Below are 15712 nucleotides of genomic sequence, written 5' to 3'. Positions count from 1 at the left end.
TGGCAAGTAAGGGCAGTTTTGTCCCCCCTCCCCATCCCCAGGCAGGAGGAGCACTTTCTTCAAGTAGGTTAAAAATTATGATGTTATATTTTGGCTGGTAGCCTCCAGCATCCTTTTTAAGAACGGGTGCTTCAGCTGCAGTGAGCCGGAGAAAACTGGCTGCAGCAGGTACAATGATCCTGATGTCACAGGTAACAAGGTATATGGCAAGCAGTATAGCTCCAGTGCAGATTGATGATGAAAGATGAATCCGAATGCCTTGTCCACTTCCAGTACCCACAATCTGTTCAACACTTGCTCCTTGGACGGCATGGTTGCACAGTGGGTAGCACTGTTGCTTCACAGCTCCAGGGTCCCAGGTTCGATTCCCGGCTTAGGTCACTGTCTGTGTGGAGTCTGCACGTTCTCCCCGTGTCTGTTTGGGTTTCCTCCGGGTGCTCCAGTTTCCTCCCACAAGTCCCGAAAAACGTGCTGTTAGGTAATTTGGACATTCTGAATTCTCCCTCTGTGTACCCGAACAGGCGCCGGAATGTGGTGACTAGGGGCTTTTCACAGTAACTGAATTGCAGTGTTAATGTAAGCCTACTTGTGACAATAAAGATTATTATTATTATCAATTTTGAACCCTCCTAGGGACAGAAATTCCTCCTCTGTCCTCATGGCCTGGACGGCATCTCCCTCATTGGTAAAGACAAATGCAAAGTATTCAGTTAATACCTCATCCATGCCCCAGACTCCATGTGTAAATTCCCTTTTAGATCCCTAATCGACCCTACTCTCCTCCTTTTACCACCATTTTGCTATGTTTATGCATATGGAAGACTTTCTGATTCCCCATTCTGCTGGATGCCAGTCCTTTCCCATATTCCCTCTTTGCTTCTGTAATGAACTTTTTCAGCTTCCCTCTGAACCTTCTGTGTTCTCAACTATATTTTCCGTCTGACACCTGTCATCAGCACATTTTTTCTTTTTTATCTTAATTTCTATCTCCTTTTTCTTCCGGGGAGCTTTATTTTTGTTTGCCCTCCCTTTCCCTTCTAAAGGAATATACCTTGGCAGTGTCTGGACTATTTCAGTTTTGAAGGTAACCTGTTGTTCAGCTACAGTTTTTCCCACCAACCTTTCATTCCAGTCTAAATGATCCAGCTCCTTTCTCGCACCATTGAAGCCAGCTCTTCCCCAGTTAATTCTTTTACTCTGGATGATCCTTTGTCCTTTTCTATCATCATCCTAACTCTTACAATACAATGATGACTGTCCCCTAAATGTTCCCCCACTGACACTTGATCTACTTGGCCCACCTCATTTCCAAGAACCAGGTCCAACAGTGCATCTTTTCTTGTTGGACTGGACATAATCTATTGCAGAAAATTTTCCTGAACACAATCTGTCTGCCCCTCTCCACCCTTTACACTGTCCCACTCTACATTTGGAACCGATTTAGAACATAGAATAAAGAACATACAGAGCAGAAGGAGGCCACTCGGCCCATCGAGTCTGCACGGACCCACTTAAGCCCTCACTTCCACCCCATCCCCGTCACCCAATCACCCCATCTAACCTTTTTGATCACTAAGGGCAATTTAGCATGACTAATCCATCTAACCTGCACGTCTTTGGACTGTGGGAGGAAACCGGAGCACCCGGAGAAAACCCACGCAGACACAGGGAGAACGTGCAGACTCGGCACAGACACTGACCCAGCGGGGAATTGAACCTGGGACACTGGCGCCGTGAAGCCACAGTGCTATCCACTTGTACTGCCGTGCTGCCCGATTCTGAATCGCTGAATGGGCTGAGACCTCTTCCTCGCCCAGGTAAGTGGAACATGGCTGCTCTGCCTTGGAGCCATAGACTGGACTGAATTAGATTCACCCACTATTCTAGGTGATTTTCACTGCCTCTGGGACCTTTTTTCACCCACTCTTCACTGTGTCATTGAATATATTCAAGGCTGACTTGGACAGATTTTGACTTACAAGGGATTCAAGGGTTAAAGGAGTTCACTACAATCCCAAACACACACATGAGCAACCATCTCTAATCTTTGTTATTTATTTGCTTGATGATAACCTGAATAAATTTAATTAGTTATTTTCAATGACTGTTTATAGATATATGAATTAATTAGTTTATCCAATTATTGGTTAGCACTGCTTCCTCACAGCACCAGAGACTTTGATCCCAGCCTTGGATTACTGTCTGTGAAGAGTTTGTATGTTCTCCCATGTCTGCTCCGGTTTCCTCCCACAGTCCAAAGCTGTGCAGGTTAGCTGGATTGGCCATGATCAATGTGTAGGGTTGTGGGGAAAGAGTGGGGGAGTGGGCCTGGCTAGGTGCTCTCTCAGAGGGTCAGTGCAGACTCAACGGGCTGAACCACCTCCTTCTGCACTGTACTGATTCTAGAATTCTATGATTAATTTAATAAAATAGTTACATTTCCCCAGCTCTTAGCTCAAACAATTGTCCTGGCTTAGAAAAACAAAACTAACGCAGTAATACTCAACAATTCATATTGAATTTTACTGACAGCTGCAGAGTTCATGGAAGTGTTTGGCGGTTTGGTATTTAAAGTTGATGGAGTCTACAGGGAATGTTGTGACATGTGGTGATGGTCTTGGTTCTCATTTCAATGGTGCTGGGCTCACCAGTTGCTGACCGTCCTGGTGCTGTAGTTTCTATCCCCCCTTGATCGGCAACACGACAGTGAGAATGAGTAGAGACAGAGGAGATCAAACTGCTCAGAGAGGGGGGAGGAGGAGGTAGGTAAGGAAAGGATCTCAGCAAGAGGGGCTTGATGCACTATCAATTACGACTAGACGAGTGTAGAATGTAATTGAGGCTTTATTACACAGAGATGTGTGGCCTCCTACAGCAGCTTACAAAATGGCTGCTGTTCGGAGAGCACACACATTTATACTCCGCCTCCTGGGCGGAGCCAGCAGGCAGGGATCTGCCCACGTACCTGTAGTACAGAGGCCTGACCATAATACCCATATATATAATACAACAGTGGTGACTACCACATTCAGCCCCTGTTAAAAATGAGTCCAGCGGGGGCTTGGGGGTGGGGGGGGGGGGGGGACTATATACATACAGATTGGTTTTAAAATTACAGAGAAGGTTACAAATTTAGACGATCGGACGCCTTGATCTGACGTTGAGAGCGCCGCAGTGTGGGTGGCGACTCAGGCATCAACTTGGTCTTCGGTAACTCCGGGAGCATGTTGAAATCTTCATCCCTGGGTGGGAGCAAGGGAAGGACGGATTGTCCTGTAGTGGGGGCTGTGGTGGGGTGCGCCAGGGGAGGAGAGGGTGGTGGCGGGGCAGGGAGGGGGGGGTGTAGGAACCCAGCTGGTGCCAGATCCCTGAAGGAGATTGTGTCTTGGCGGCCGTCGGGATATGCTACGTAGGCGTATTGCGAGTTCGCATGGAGTAGCTGTATTCTGTCAACCAACAGGTCCGCCTTGTGGAGCCGCACGTGCTTGCGGAGGAGAACGGGTCCTGGAGCTGCCAGCCACGTTGGGAGCGAAACCCAAAGTTGGGAGTGGGCTTCCTGGGGAAGGCAAAGAGACGTTCATTGGGGGTTTCATTGGTTGCAATGCACAGGAGCTACCGAATGGAGTGAAGTGCGTCGGGGAGGACCACCTGCCAGCGGGAGGCGAGAAAATTTCTGGACCGTAGGGCCAGCTGGACGGCCCTCCAGACCGTCCCATTCTCCCGCTCCACCTGCCCGTTTCCCCTCGGGTTGTAGCTGGTCGTCCTGCTCGAGGCAATGCCCCTGTTGAGCAGGGACTGGCGCAGATCCTCGCTCATAAATGAGGATCCCCAGTCGCTGTGGACGTAGGCGGGGAAACCGAACAGAGCAAAGGCTTTGATGACGGTGGCAAATGTCATATCGGGGCATGGGACGGCGAAGGGGAATCGGGAATACGCGTCGACCACATTAAGAAAGTAAGTGTTGTGGTCAGTGGAGGGGAGGGGCCATTTGAAGTCCACGCTGAGGCGTTCAAAGGGGCAGGAGGCCTTCACCAGGCGCGCACGGTCTGGCCGGTAGAACTGCGGGTTTACACTCCGCTGAGACCTGCCAGTCTCTGGTGATAACCCTGACTGTCATAATATACACCAGTATATCATGGTGCAGACACACACTGATGGACACACAGTGGGACCAATAAACATACACAACACCGCAGCCAACCACCAGTGAGAGCACATGCACTATAAAGACAGGGGACATCAGAGTTCCCGCTCATTCGAGTAGCAGCTAGCTAGTAGCACAGAGCTCACAGCCTGCAACACAGACATTCTCCATGTGCTGAGTGCATCAACTGGTTAGGACAAGGCAAAGGTCTTTAGTTAAAGCTAGTATCGTATTTACCCACAGTTCAAGTATGTTTAAATAGTTAACCTTTTAATAAAATAATGTTGCACTACTTCAAGTGTTGGTGACCTGTATGTGATCCAGAACACCCAACACATCATGATACCCGGAGTGGTTGCATACTGGCACTTCTTAGACCTACCTGTAAGTGATCTGCCTTCCGCCAGCATTCCGTCATTCTGCAACAAGGACAACATCAGCCCGCCGCCACCGCCGCTCCGCATCACCAGCAACCTTGGGGCCAACTGGAAGATTTTCAAACAGCGCTTCCAGCTCTACCTCAAAGCCACGGACAGGGAGGGCTTCCTGTATAAGCCTCAGACACCAGAAAGATTGCTCTGCTCCTCTCCACGGCCGGGGACCATGCCATCCATATTTTCAACTCTCTCACCTTTGCAGATGACGAAGACAAGATGAAGTTCAAGACGGTTCTCCTCAAATTTTACACTCACTGCAGCGTAGAGGTGAATGAAAGTTTCGAATGCTACATGTTCCAGCAGCGTTTGCAGGGTAAGGACGAACCTTTCCAATCCTTTTTAACGCACCTCCGCATCCTTGCGCAATCTTGCAGCTACGGGCCCACCTCCGACTCCATGATACACGACCAGATCGTTTTCGGTGTTCAGTCGGACCCCCTACGTCAGCAGCTCCTCAAAGTAAAGCAACTCACCCTAGCGACCGCCATCGAGACCTGTGTCCTACATGAAAATGCCACCAGTCGGTACTCCCACATATACAAGCGGCTGAAATGGCGCGGCAAGGTCCTCACGAGGCAGAACGGATCCAAGTGATTGAACACCTCCAGGGCCTCAGCCTGGATGAGGGCAGCCATTTTGCACGCTTTTCTTGGACTCCCGCGCTTGTACGCAACAAACGATGGGCCGGCGACATGGAGGAACGTAATGCGCAGGTGCGCACCACGCAGGACCGCACTGCGCATGCGCGGTGGTGCAGCGAACGTGCTGACGTCACGACGTGCGGCAACTGTGGCTCCGCCCATTTAAAGCGGCAATGCCCCACAAAATCTCAGCAATGCCTACAATGTGGAAGACTTGGCCACTATGCTGCCTGCTGTTGAGCAGCTCAGCCTGCCAATTCATATCGCTTCAGCCAGCCTCGCAGGAATGTTCGGGCAATTCAACCCACGGTCACTGAGTCCGATTCAAACCTCCCACACAGCAGTGACACCAAGGACCCGAAGGCGCCTTTTCGAGTCGGTGTCGTAATGAAAAACAGGCTGTCCCCGAAGCAAAGACACCAGCCACTGTCGGTATACAGCATCGATCCAGACGATGAGTGGTGTGCCACCCTGACGGTCAACCAGAATTCGTCGCCCACCTCAGAGACTTAATTTGTGAACTTTTCACTAATGGTCTCTCTGGTCTGTTCTGTTCTTCCGTTTAATCGTTCAAGTGGTTTGTATATAGTGTTCATCTCGTTATTTGTGTGACACACTGTTTTTCTGCACCAGGCACCTTCCCATGTAAATAGCTTAGTTTTATGTACATAGTCCTGTAAATATTTCGCACACACGTAGTCAGGATTTATTGTCACGCAAGCACATTTTTTTATATAAAAGGGGGGATGTCATAATATACACCTATATCATGGTGCAGACACACACTGATGGACACACAGTGGGACCAATCAACATACACAACACTACAGCCAATCATCAGTGAGAGCATATGCACTATAAAGACAGGGGACATCAGAGTTCCCGCTCATTCAAGTAGCAGCTAGCTAGGAGCACAGAGCTCACAGACTGCAACACAGACATTCACCATGGGCTGAGTGCATCAACTGGTTAGGACAAGGCAAAGGTCTTTAGTTAAAGCTGGTATCGTATTTACCCACAGTTCAAATATGTTTAAATAGTTAACCTTTTAAAAAAATAGTATTGCACTACTTCAAGTGTTGGTGACCTGTATGTGATCCAGCACACCCAACACATCACTGACTTCCTCGATGGAGTAGGGCAGATTGCAGGCCTTAATGAAGTGGTAAAAGCGGGTGACTCCCGGGTGACAGAGATCATCGTGCAGGGTCCGGAGTTGGTCCACTTGTGCGCTGGCACATGTACCTCGGGACAGGGCATTGGGAGGCTCGTTGAGCTTACCGGGGCGATAGAAAATCTCGTAATTGTAGGTGGAGAGCTCGATCCTCCACCTTAATATTTTATCATTTTTGATCTTACCTCGCTGTGTGTTGTTAAACATGAAGGCAACCGACCGTTGGTCAGTGAGGAGAGTGAATCTCCTACCGGCCAGGAAATGCCTCCAATGTCACACAGCTTCAACGAGTACTTTAGATGGGTCCGTTTTTGTCCAATGGGTGCAGGAGGGTTTCCTGACACAGTATGTAGATAGACTAATGAGAGGCGAGGCCTTATTGGATTTGGTACTGGGTAATGAACCAGGACAGGTGTTAGATTTGGAGGTAGGTGAGCACTTTGGTGATAGTGACCACAATTCGATTACGTTTACTTTAGTGATAGAAAGGGATAGGTATATACCGCAGGGAAAGAGTTATATCTGGGGGGAAGGCAATTATGATGCGATGAGGCATGACTTAGGATGCATCGGATGGAGAGGAATACTGCAGGGGATGGGCACAATGGAAATGTGGAGCTTGTACAAGGAACAGCTACTGCGTGTCCTTGATAAGTATGTACCTGTCAGGCAGGGAGGAAGTGGTCGAGCAAGGGAACCGTGGTTTACTAAAGCAGTCAAAACACTTGTCAAGAGGAAGAAGGAGGCTTATGTAAAGATGAGACATGAAGGTTCAGTTAGGGCGCTCAAGAGTTACAAGTTAGCTAGGAAGGACCTAAAGAGAGAGCTAAGAGCCAGGAGGGGATATGAGAAGCCTTTGGCAGGTAGGATCAAGGATAACCCTAAAGCTTTCTATAGATATGTCAGGAATAAACGAATGACTAGGGTAAGAGTAGGGCCAGTCAAGGACAATGGTGGGAAGTTGTGCTTGGAGTCCGAGGAGATAGGAGAGGTGCTAAATGAATATTTTTCGTCAGTATTCACACAAGAAAAAGACAATGTTGTCGAGGAGAATACTGAGATTCAGGCTACTAGACTAGAAGGGCTTGAGGTTCATAAGGAGGAGGTGTGAGCAATTCTGGAAAGTGTGAAAATAGATAAGTCCCCTGGGCCAGATGGGATTTATCCTAGGATTCTCTGGGAAGCTAGGGAGGCAATTGCTGAGCCTTTGGCTTTGATCTTTAAGTCATCTTTGTCTACAGGAATAGTGTCAGATGACTGGAGGATAGCAAATGTTGTCCCCTTGTTCAAGAAGGGGAGTAGAGACAACCCCAGTAACTACAGATCAGTAAGCCTTACTTCTGTTGTGGGCAAAATCTTGGAAAGGTTTATAAGAGATAGGATGTATAATCATCTGGAAAGGAATAATTTGATTAGAGATAGTCAACACGGTTTTGTGAAGGGTAGGTCGTGCCTCACAAACCTTATTGAGTTCTTTGAGAAGGTGACCAAACAGGTGGATGAGGGTAAAGCAGTTGATGTGGTGTATATGGATTTCAGTAAAGCGTTTGATAATGTTCCCCACGGAATGCTACTGCAGAAAATACAGAGGCATGGGATTCAGGGGGATTTAGCAGTTTGGATCAGAAATTGGCTAGCTGGAAAAAGACAAAGGGTGGGAAATGTTCAGACTGGAGTCCAGTGGTGTACCACAAGGATCTGTTTTGGGGCCACTGCTGTTTGTCATTTTTATAAATGACCTGGAGGAGGGCGTGGAAGGATGGGTGAGTAAATTTGCAGATGACACTAAAGTCGGTGAAGTTATGGACAGTGCGGAAGGATGTTACAAGTTACAGAGGGACATAGATAAGCTGCAGCGCTGGGCTGAGAGGTGGCAAATGGAGTTTAATGTAGAAAAGTGTGAGGTGATTCATTTTGGAAGGAATAACAGGAAGACAGAGTACTGGGCTAATGGTAAGATTCTTGGCAGTGTGGCTGAGCAGAGAGATCTCGGTGTCCATGTACATAGATCCCTGAAAGTTGCCACCCAGGTTGAGAGGGTTGTTAAGAAGGCGTACGGTGTGTTAGCTTTTATTGGTAGAGGGATTGAGTTTCGGAGCCATGAGGTCATGTTGCAGCTGTACAAAACTCTGGTGCGACCGCATTTGGAGTATTGCGTGCAATTCTGGTCGCCGCATTATAGGAAGGATGTGGAAGCATTGGAAAGGGTGCAGAGGAGATTTACCAGAATGTTGCTTGGTATAGAGGGAAGATCTTATGAGGAAAGGCTGAGGGACTTGAGGTTGTTTTCGTTAGCGAGAAGAAGGTTAAGAGGTGACTTAATTGAGGCATACAAGATCATCAGAGGATTGGATAGGGTGGACAGTGTGAACCTTTTTCCTTGGATGGTGATGTCTAGCACGAGGGGGACATAGCTTTAAATTGAGGGGAGATAGATATAAGACAGATGTCAGAGGTAGGTTCTTTACTCAGAGAGTAGTAAGGGCATGGAATGCCCTGCCTGCAACAGTAGTGGACTCGCCAACACTAAGAGCATTCAAATGGTCATTGTATAGACATATGGACGATAAGGGAATAGTGTAGATGGGCTTTAGAGTGGTCTCACAGGTCGGCGCAACATCGAGGGCCGAAGGGCCTGTACTGCGCTGTAATGTTCTATGTTCTATGATCGCTTGGGCCTCCTTTTCAACGGAGGAGTGCTGAATTTCGGAGGCATGGAGGGTGCGGGAAAAGAATGCCATGGACCTGCCTGCCTGGTTGAGGGTGGCGGCCAGAGCGACGACTGATACATCGCTCTCGACTTTGAAGGGGAGTGTATCGTCGAACCAGTACATCGCGGCCTTGGCGATGTCGGCCTTGATATGGTTGACGGCCTGGTGAGCCTCGGCCGTCAGTGGGAAACCGGTGGAGTGGATGAGTGGGCGGGCCTTGTCCGCATAGTTAGGGACCCACTGGGCATAGTATGAGAAGAACCCCAGGCATCGTTTGAGGGCCTTGGGGCAGTGGGGGAGGGGGAGTTCCATGAGGGGGCGCATGCGATCGGGGTCGGGCCCTAGAACTCCGTCCTGAACCACATAGCCGAGGATGGCTAATCGGTTTCTGCTGAACACACACTTCTCCTTGTTGTAAGTTAGGTTGAGGAATGTGGCGGTGTGGAGAAATTTGGAAAGGTTAACGTCGTGGTCCTGCTGGTCGTGGCCGCAGATGGTGACGTTTTTCCAGGTACGGGAAAGTGGCCCGCATCCCATACCAGTCTACCATTCGGTCCATTTCCCGTTGGTGACGCCGAAGGAAACCCTAAGGAAATGGTAAAGGCGGCCGTCTGCTTCAAACGCAGTGTATGGGCGGTCCGCCTTACAGATGGGGAGCTGGTAGTAGGCAGATTTCAGGTCCACTGTCGAGAAGACCCGGTAATGTGCAATCTGATTGACCATATCAGATATGCGTGGGAGGGGGTACGCGTCGAGCTGCGTGTACCGATTGATGGTCTGACTGTAGTCAACGACCATCCTGCTTTTTTCCCCGGTTTTCACCACTACCACTTGGGCTCTCCAGGGGCTGTTGCTGGCCTCGATGATACCTTCCCGCAGCAGCCGCTGTACCTCAGATCTGATGAAGGTCCTGTCCTGGGCGCTGTACCGTCTGCTCCGGCGATGAGTTTGCAATCCGGGGTGAGGTTTGCAAACAGGGAAGGCGGGTCGACCTTAAGGGTCGCAAGGCCACAAACAGTAAAGGGTGGTAGGGGCCTGCCAGATTTCAGGGTTAATCTTTGGTGGTTGCACTGGAAGTCCAGGCCGAGTTGCAAGGCAGCGCAGAGGTTAGGGAGGATGTAGAGCCAGAAGCCGCTGAACTCTACGCCCTGGACGGTGAGGGTGGTGATGCAGTACCCCCAGATCGCCATGGAGTGGGATCCGGAGGCCAGGGAGATTCTTGGATTAGCGGGGTGTACCGCGAGGGAGCAACGCCTTACCATATCGGGGTGGATGAAGCTCTCAGTGCTCCCGGAATCCAGAAGGCAGGATATCTCATGCCCGTCGACCTTCACGTTTGTCGAAAAGGTCGCGAGGTTGTGCGGTTGAGACTGGTCGATCGTGACCGAGGCGAGACGCGGCTGGTCGTCGGCGGTTGCAGGCGATGAGCAGCCCGATGAGGTGACCGACGGGCAGGGGTCCTGAGGCGGGTAAGATGGCGGCGCCCACGGGCTGCACGTGTCCTGGGGCAGGCAAGATGGCGGTGCCCACGGGCCCCACGTGTTGTGAGTGGAGCAAGATGGCGGCGCCCACGGGCCACACGTGGTCTGAGGAGAGGAAGATAGCGGCGCCCACTGGCCGCACGTGGGGGGTGCCGGGACAATAACGGCAATTGAGCAGGCCTGGCGCACTGCAGTGCAATATCCCTTCTTGCCAGAGGCCTTGCAGAACGTACTCCGCGCCGATCAGCGCTGCCGAGGGTGTTTTGTCTGTCCGCAAAAGTTGGTTGGGGTTCGTTGGCTGCCGCGCGGCTCAGGCGTGGGATTGGCTGAGGGCAGTCGCTGATGGGGTCCACGATGCCCAGGAGGGGTGGCCCATGTGGGGGCATAAGCCTGTACGTTGCGTGAGGCAACCGTGAACGAGAGCGCTGGTTTCTTGGTCGCCGCGAGGTCAAGCGTGGCCCCTTCTAAGAGGCACTGGCGGATGTAGTCAGACCTTATGCCCGTAACGAACACGTTTCTCCTTCGCAGGTTCGAATATTCAGTGGCCGAAACGGCCTGGCAGTCACAGTCTCTCACCAGGGCGAGCAGGGCATGCCAGAAATCTTCCACTTGCTCACCAGGAAGTTGGTGCCGCGTGGATGGGAGGTGCCTGGCGTAGATCTTGTTGGTCTGCTGAGCTTAATTCTCCTTCAGTAGCGCCATGGCCTTTGCGTAGGTAGGCGCGTACTGTACAAGGGGGATAACGTTGGAGCTCAGCCGCGTGTACAGAATCTGGAGCTTCTGTGCTTCTGAGATTGGGTCTGGCGCAGACCAGATGTATGCTTCAAAGCAAGCTAGCCAAAGTTGGAAGTCCTTTTTGGCGTTGTCTGCTTGATCCAGCTGCAGGCGATCCGGCTTGATGCGGAGGTCCACCTCTGAAAAATCTCTGTGTAATAAATTGATGCACTATCAATTACGACGAGACGACAGTAGAATATAATCGAGGCATTATTACACAGAGCTGTGTGGCCTCCTACAGCAGCTTACAAAATGGCTGCTGTTCGGAGAGCACACACATTTATACTCCGCCTCCTGGGCGGAGCCAGCAGGCAGGGATCTACTCCTGTACCTGTAGTACAGGGTCCTTACCGTAATACCCATATATACAATGTAACACAACAGTGGTGACTACCACATTCACCCCCTGTTAAAAATGAGCCCAACAGGGGTGGTGGAAAACTATATACATACAGATTGGTTTTAAACTTACAGAAGAGGTTACAAATTTACTCGATCGGGCGCCTTGATCTGTCGTCGAGAGCGCCGCAGTGCTGGTGGCAACTCAGGCATTGGCTTGGTCTTCGGTGACTCCGGGAGTGTGTCGAAATCCTCTTCATCCCCGGGTGGGAGCAAGGGGAGGACGGATTGTCCTGTAGCGGGGGCTGACTCCAGCTTTGTGTCACCTTGTCCCGCAAGAGAGTGAGAGAAGTGTGTTAATAAGTGCAGTGCAATGTGTTTGGTTGATGTGGCTGTCATGGTTGGATAGCTGGCAGTGTGTGCAAGCCATGAGTCATGCGTATGCAGCAGTGTTACATGTGTGCCAGTGAAGCATATGAATCTCAGGTATGAGTTGCGAATGATAGAGATTGCTGGTAGTGAGCAAGGGAGTGGTGGTTTAACTCAGTTGGCTGGACAGCTGGTTTGTGATGTTCAATGCCCATACCAGCTGAAGTTATTCATGAAGGCCCTGTGTTGCTAACTTTTCGGTGAGTTCAATTGCTCTGTTTTATTACCTTTGCTCTCGAGTCACCAGGTATCTTTATGATACCGCCACGAGGTTCAAGTCCAAGTAATGATCAATAACTCAATACACCGATTAGTAAAATTCAAATCAAAGCACATTTATTATACACAGTAATCGCTACTCATGCACAAATTCTACGTCTAAGCTACTTCGACAACTAACAGGCCTATACTTAACTTCGGACTGGCCCACCAGGTCAGGGGAACAAATGGCCTTTCGTTCGGGTTCTGACTCTGCGGGATTCGAAGTTGGTACGGATTGGTAGCTAGGAGCGCCTATCCCGTAGCGAACGTTGAATTAAGACTTACTTCTTTCGGTGGTCACTGCACCGGTCACGGTCAAGGTTGGTTCGCGTTGCTAGGTGACCCGGGCAGGAAGAAGAGAGCGAGTTGAACTTGGGGGCTTAACTTTATAGTCCCCAGGGGCTTCCCACCTTTTGGGCGGACCCCGTACTTTGTCCCAATCGCTTGGTTCGATTTCTCCAATACTGGAGCGGTTCCCTGATCGAGGGGCGGTCTTGAGGTGTCCGTTAACCTCTTTTGTGTTGGCTCCTGCTGGCGCTGGGGAGTCTGGCTTTGCTTTGTGTGTCCAAAATGTTTCAATTGCACCCGGGGATTGCGCATTAGTATGTAGATGGCTGCTACTTATGCTGATGGTCGCTGGTATCGATGCTGTCTGGGCTTTTGCAGAGTTTTAATACACAGCAAACCTGCACCTGCTGGTTTCTGCCTGTGTTGGCTGAATTTCCCTTCAGCCTTTGCCGTTCGCCATTTTAAATCGGGAGTTGGCCAACTCAGCTGGCTACACCTGCCTTCTCAATCTTGCCCCTTGCATGAGGTGAGGTGATCCTCAGGTTAAATCACCACCAGTCAACTCTCTCCCTCACAGGAGAAAGCAACTTATGGTGACTACTTTTTAATTTAAAATGGGCATGCAGTTGCTCTTGTTGCAATATCACAGTCTCTATGGAGACAATCTCACATGTTGCAAAAGATTTGTACAATTAATTTGAAGTTTAATTGGGTCAACAATCGAAAGGTAGTTATAGATTGATCGCTGCCCAGTTTCATATTATATCAACAATATAAGATATATATCAACTATCACACCAGCTTGATTATTGTACTTAATGATCAACAGTCAACAACCTTTGATTCCATTTCTAGGAAAGGAGAGCTTGATGCAACATTCATAATCATCCCATTTAAAGATTGATTATTTGTTGACTCATTCCTGTGTCAATTTTATAGATTAATAAACATTCACAGTTTTTAATCACTTAAAATGCAGCTGAAGCTGGTACAGCTGAAACAATACTAGACCGTGGGGATTAGCTGGAAGAGATACCAGATACTTCCTGGTATACTGCTCCCAGTATGGAGATTCAATGGATGATAATACATAGTGGCAATTCAACTGCAGGGGCCGGCAGGGTCAATTCACAACTTGCGATCATCTCAATAGGGAGAGACAATCATTCCTTCCGCAGATCATGAAGAGCTAAATTGTGAAATTGGACTAAATCTGTGTGTCTGAAAATTTTAGAAATAGGGATTTTCATTTTTACAGTGAGAATTTTAAAACAAAACTCAGGCCTAACTGTTTTTCTTGTATGGTTAGGGTTAGGATTGTGGGGGAAGTCTAGTCAGGAAATATTAGCTGGTTATCTGACCATGAAATTTGTCATGAGCTCAGCTCTCAGCTGTGATCCACATGTAGACTTCCAGTAGGGATCTGTAGATCAGGATGAGAGTAAAAGTCTGGCTAATTATGGTGAGTGCTAGGTTGCAGGGGGTGTGTGTGGTACTGGTGTATGCCCCGAATTGGGATGATGCCGGATTTATGAAACGCATGGGTCGGATTCCGAATTTGGAGGTAGGAAGCTTGATAATGGGGGGGGGGGGGGGGGGGACTTCAACACGGTGCTGGACCCAGCACTGGACCGTTCTCGGTCCAGGACGGATAAGAGGCCGGCTGCGGCCAAGGTGCTCCGGGGGTTTATGGACCAGATGGGGGGAGTGGATCCATGGAGGTTTGCCAGGCCGAGGGCCAGGGAATTTTCCTTTTTTTCCCACGTCCATCAAGCCTACTTCCGGATAGATTTTTTCATTTTGAGTAGGGCGCTAATCCCGAACGTGGAGGGAACGAAATATTCAGCCATAGCCATCTCGGACCATGCCCCACATTGGGTGGAGCTGGAGTTGGGGGAGGAGAGGGACCAGCGCCCGCTGTGGCACCTCGATGTGGGACTGTTGGCGGATGAGGGGGTGTGCGGGTGGGTGCGGGGGTGTATTGAAAGATATTTGGAGGTCAGTTACAATGGGGAGGTGCAGGTGGGGGTAGTCTGGTAGGCGTTGAAGGCGGTGATCAGGGGAGAGCTCATCTCCATTAGGGCCCACAGGGAGAAGAGAGAGTGGAGGGAGAGGGAGACGTTGGTGGGGGAGATTTTAAGGGTAGATAGGAGGTATGCAGAGGCCCCTGAGGAGGGGCTACTTAGGGAGCGACGGAACCTCCAGACTGAATTCGACCTGTTGACCACGGGGAAAGCAGAAGCACAGTGGAGGAAAGCGCAGGGGGCGACGTATGAGTATGGGGAGAAGGCGAGTCGGATGCTGGCACAATCAACTTCGTAAGAGGGAGGCAGCGAGGGAGATTGGTGGAGTTAAGGATAGAGGGAGGAATACGATGCGGAGTGCGGTGAGAATAAACAAGGTATTTAGGGTCTTCTATGGGGATCTGTACAGGTCTGAGCCCCCGGCGGGGAGGAGGGGATGCGACGATTCCTAGATCAGCTGAGGTTCCCGAGGGTGGAGGAGGAGGAGGTGGCTGGTTTGAGGGTGCCGATTGGGCTGGAGGAGCAGGTTAAAGGATTGGGGCGCATGCAGGCGGGGAAGGCCCCGAGGCCGGATGGGTTCCCAGTTGAATTCTACAGGAAATACGTGGACCTGCTGAACCCATTGCTCGTGAGGACTTTTAATAAGGCGAGGGAGGAGGGGACCTTGCCCCCGACAATGTCCAGGGTGCTGATTTCTTTGGTCTTGAAGTGGGACAAGGATACATTGCAATGTGGATCGTATAGACCGATCTCGCTCCTCAATGTTAACACTGTCATGATATTCAGGGAAACATCATAGCACAAACATACATACATACTGATGGATAGATCAACGGACCAATCAACACACACACAACACCACAGCCAATCACAGGCAAGAGCATACACAGTACAAAACAGGGAACACGACACTTCCTGGGCATTCCAGCAGGAGACAGCTCAGGGCACAGAGCTCATAGCAAGCTACTCAGATATCCACCATGTGCTGAGTGCCACTACAAGATAG

Source organism: Scyliorhinus torazame, chromosome 16 (genome assembly GCF_047496885.1).
Source record: "Scyliorhinus torazame isolate Kashiwa2021f chromosome 16, sScyTor2.1, whole genome shotgun sequence".
Classification (NCBI taxonomy): Eukaryota; Metazoa; Chordata; class Chondrichthyes; order Carcharhiniformes; family Scyliorhinidae; genus Scyliorhinus; species Scyliorhinus torazame.
Note: the sequence above shows the minus strand (reverse complement) of the source record.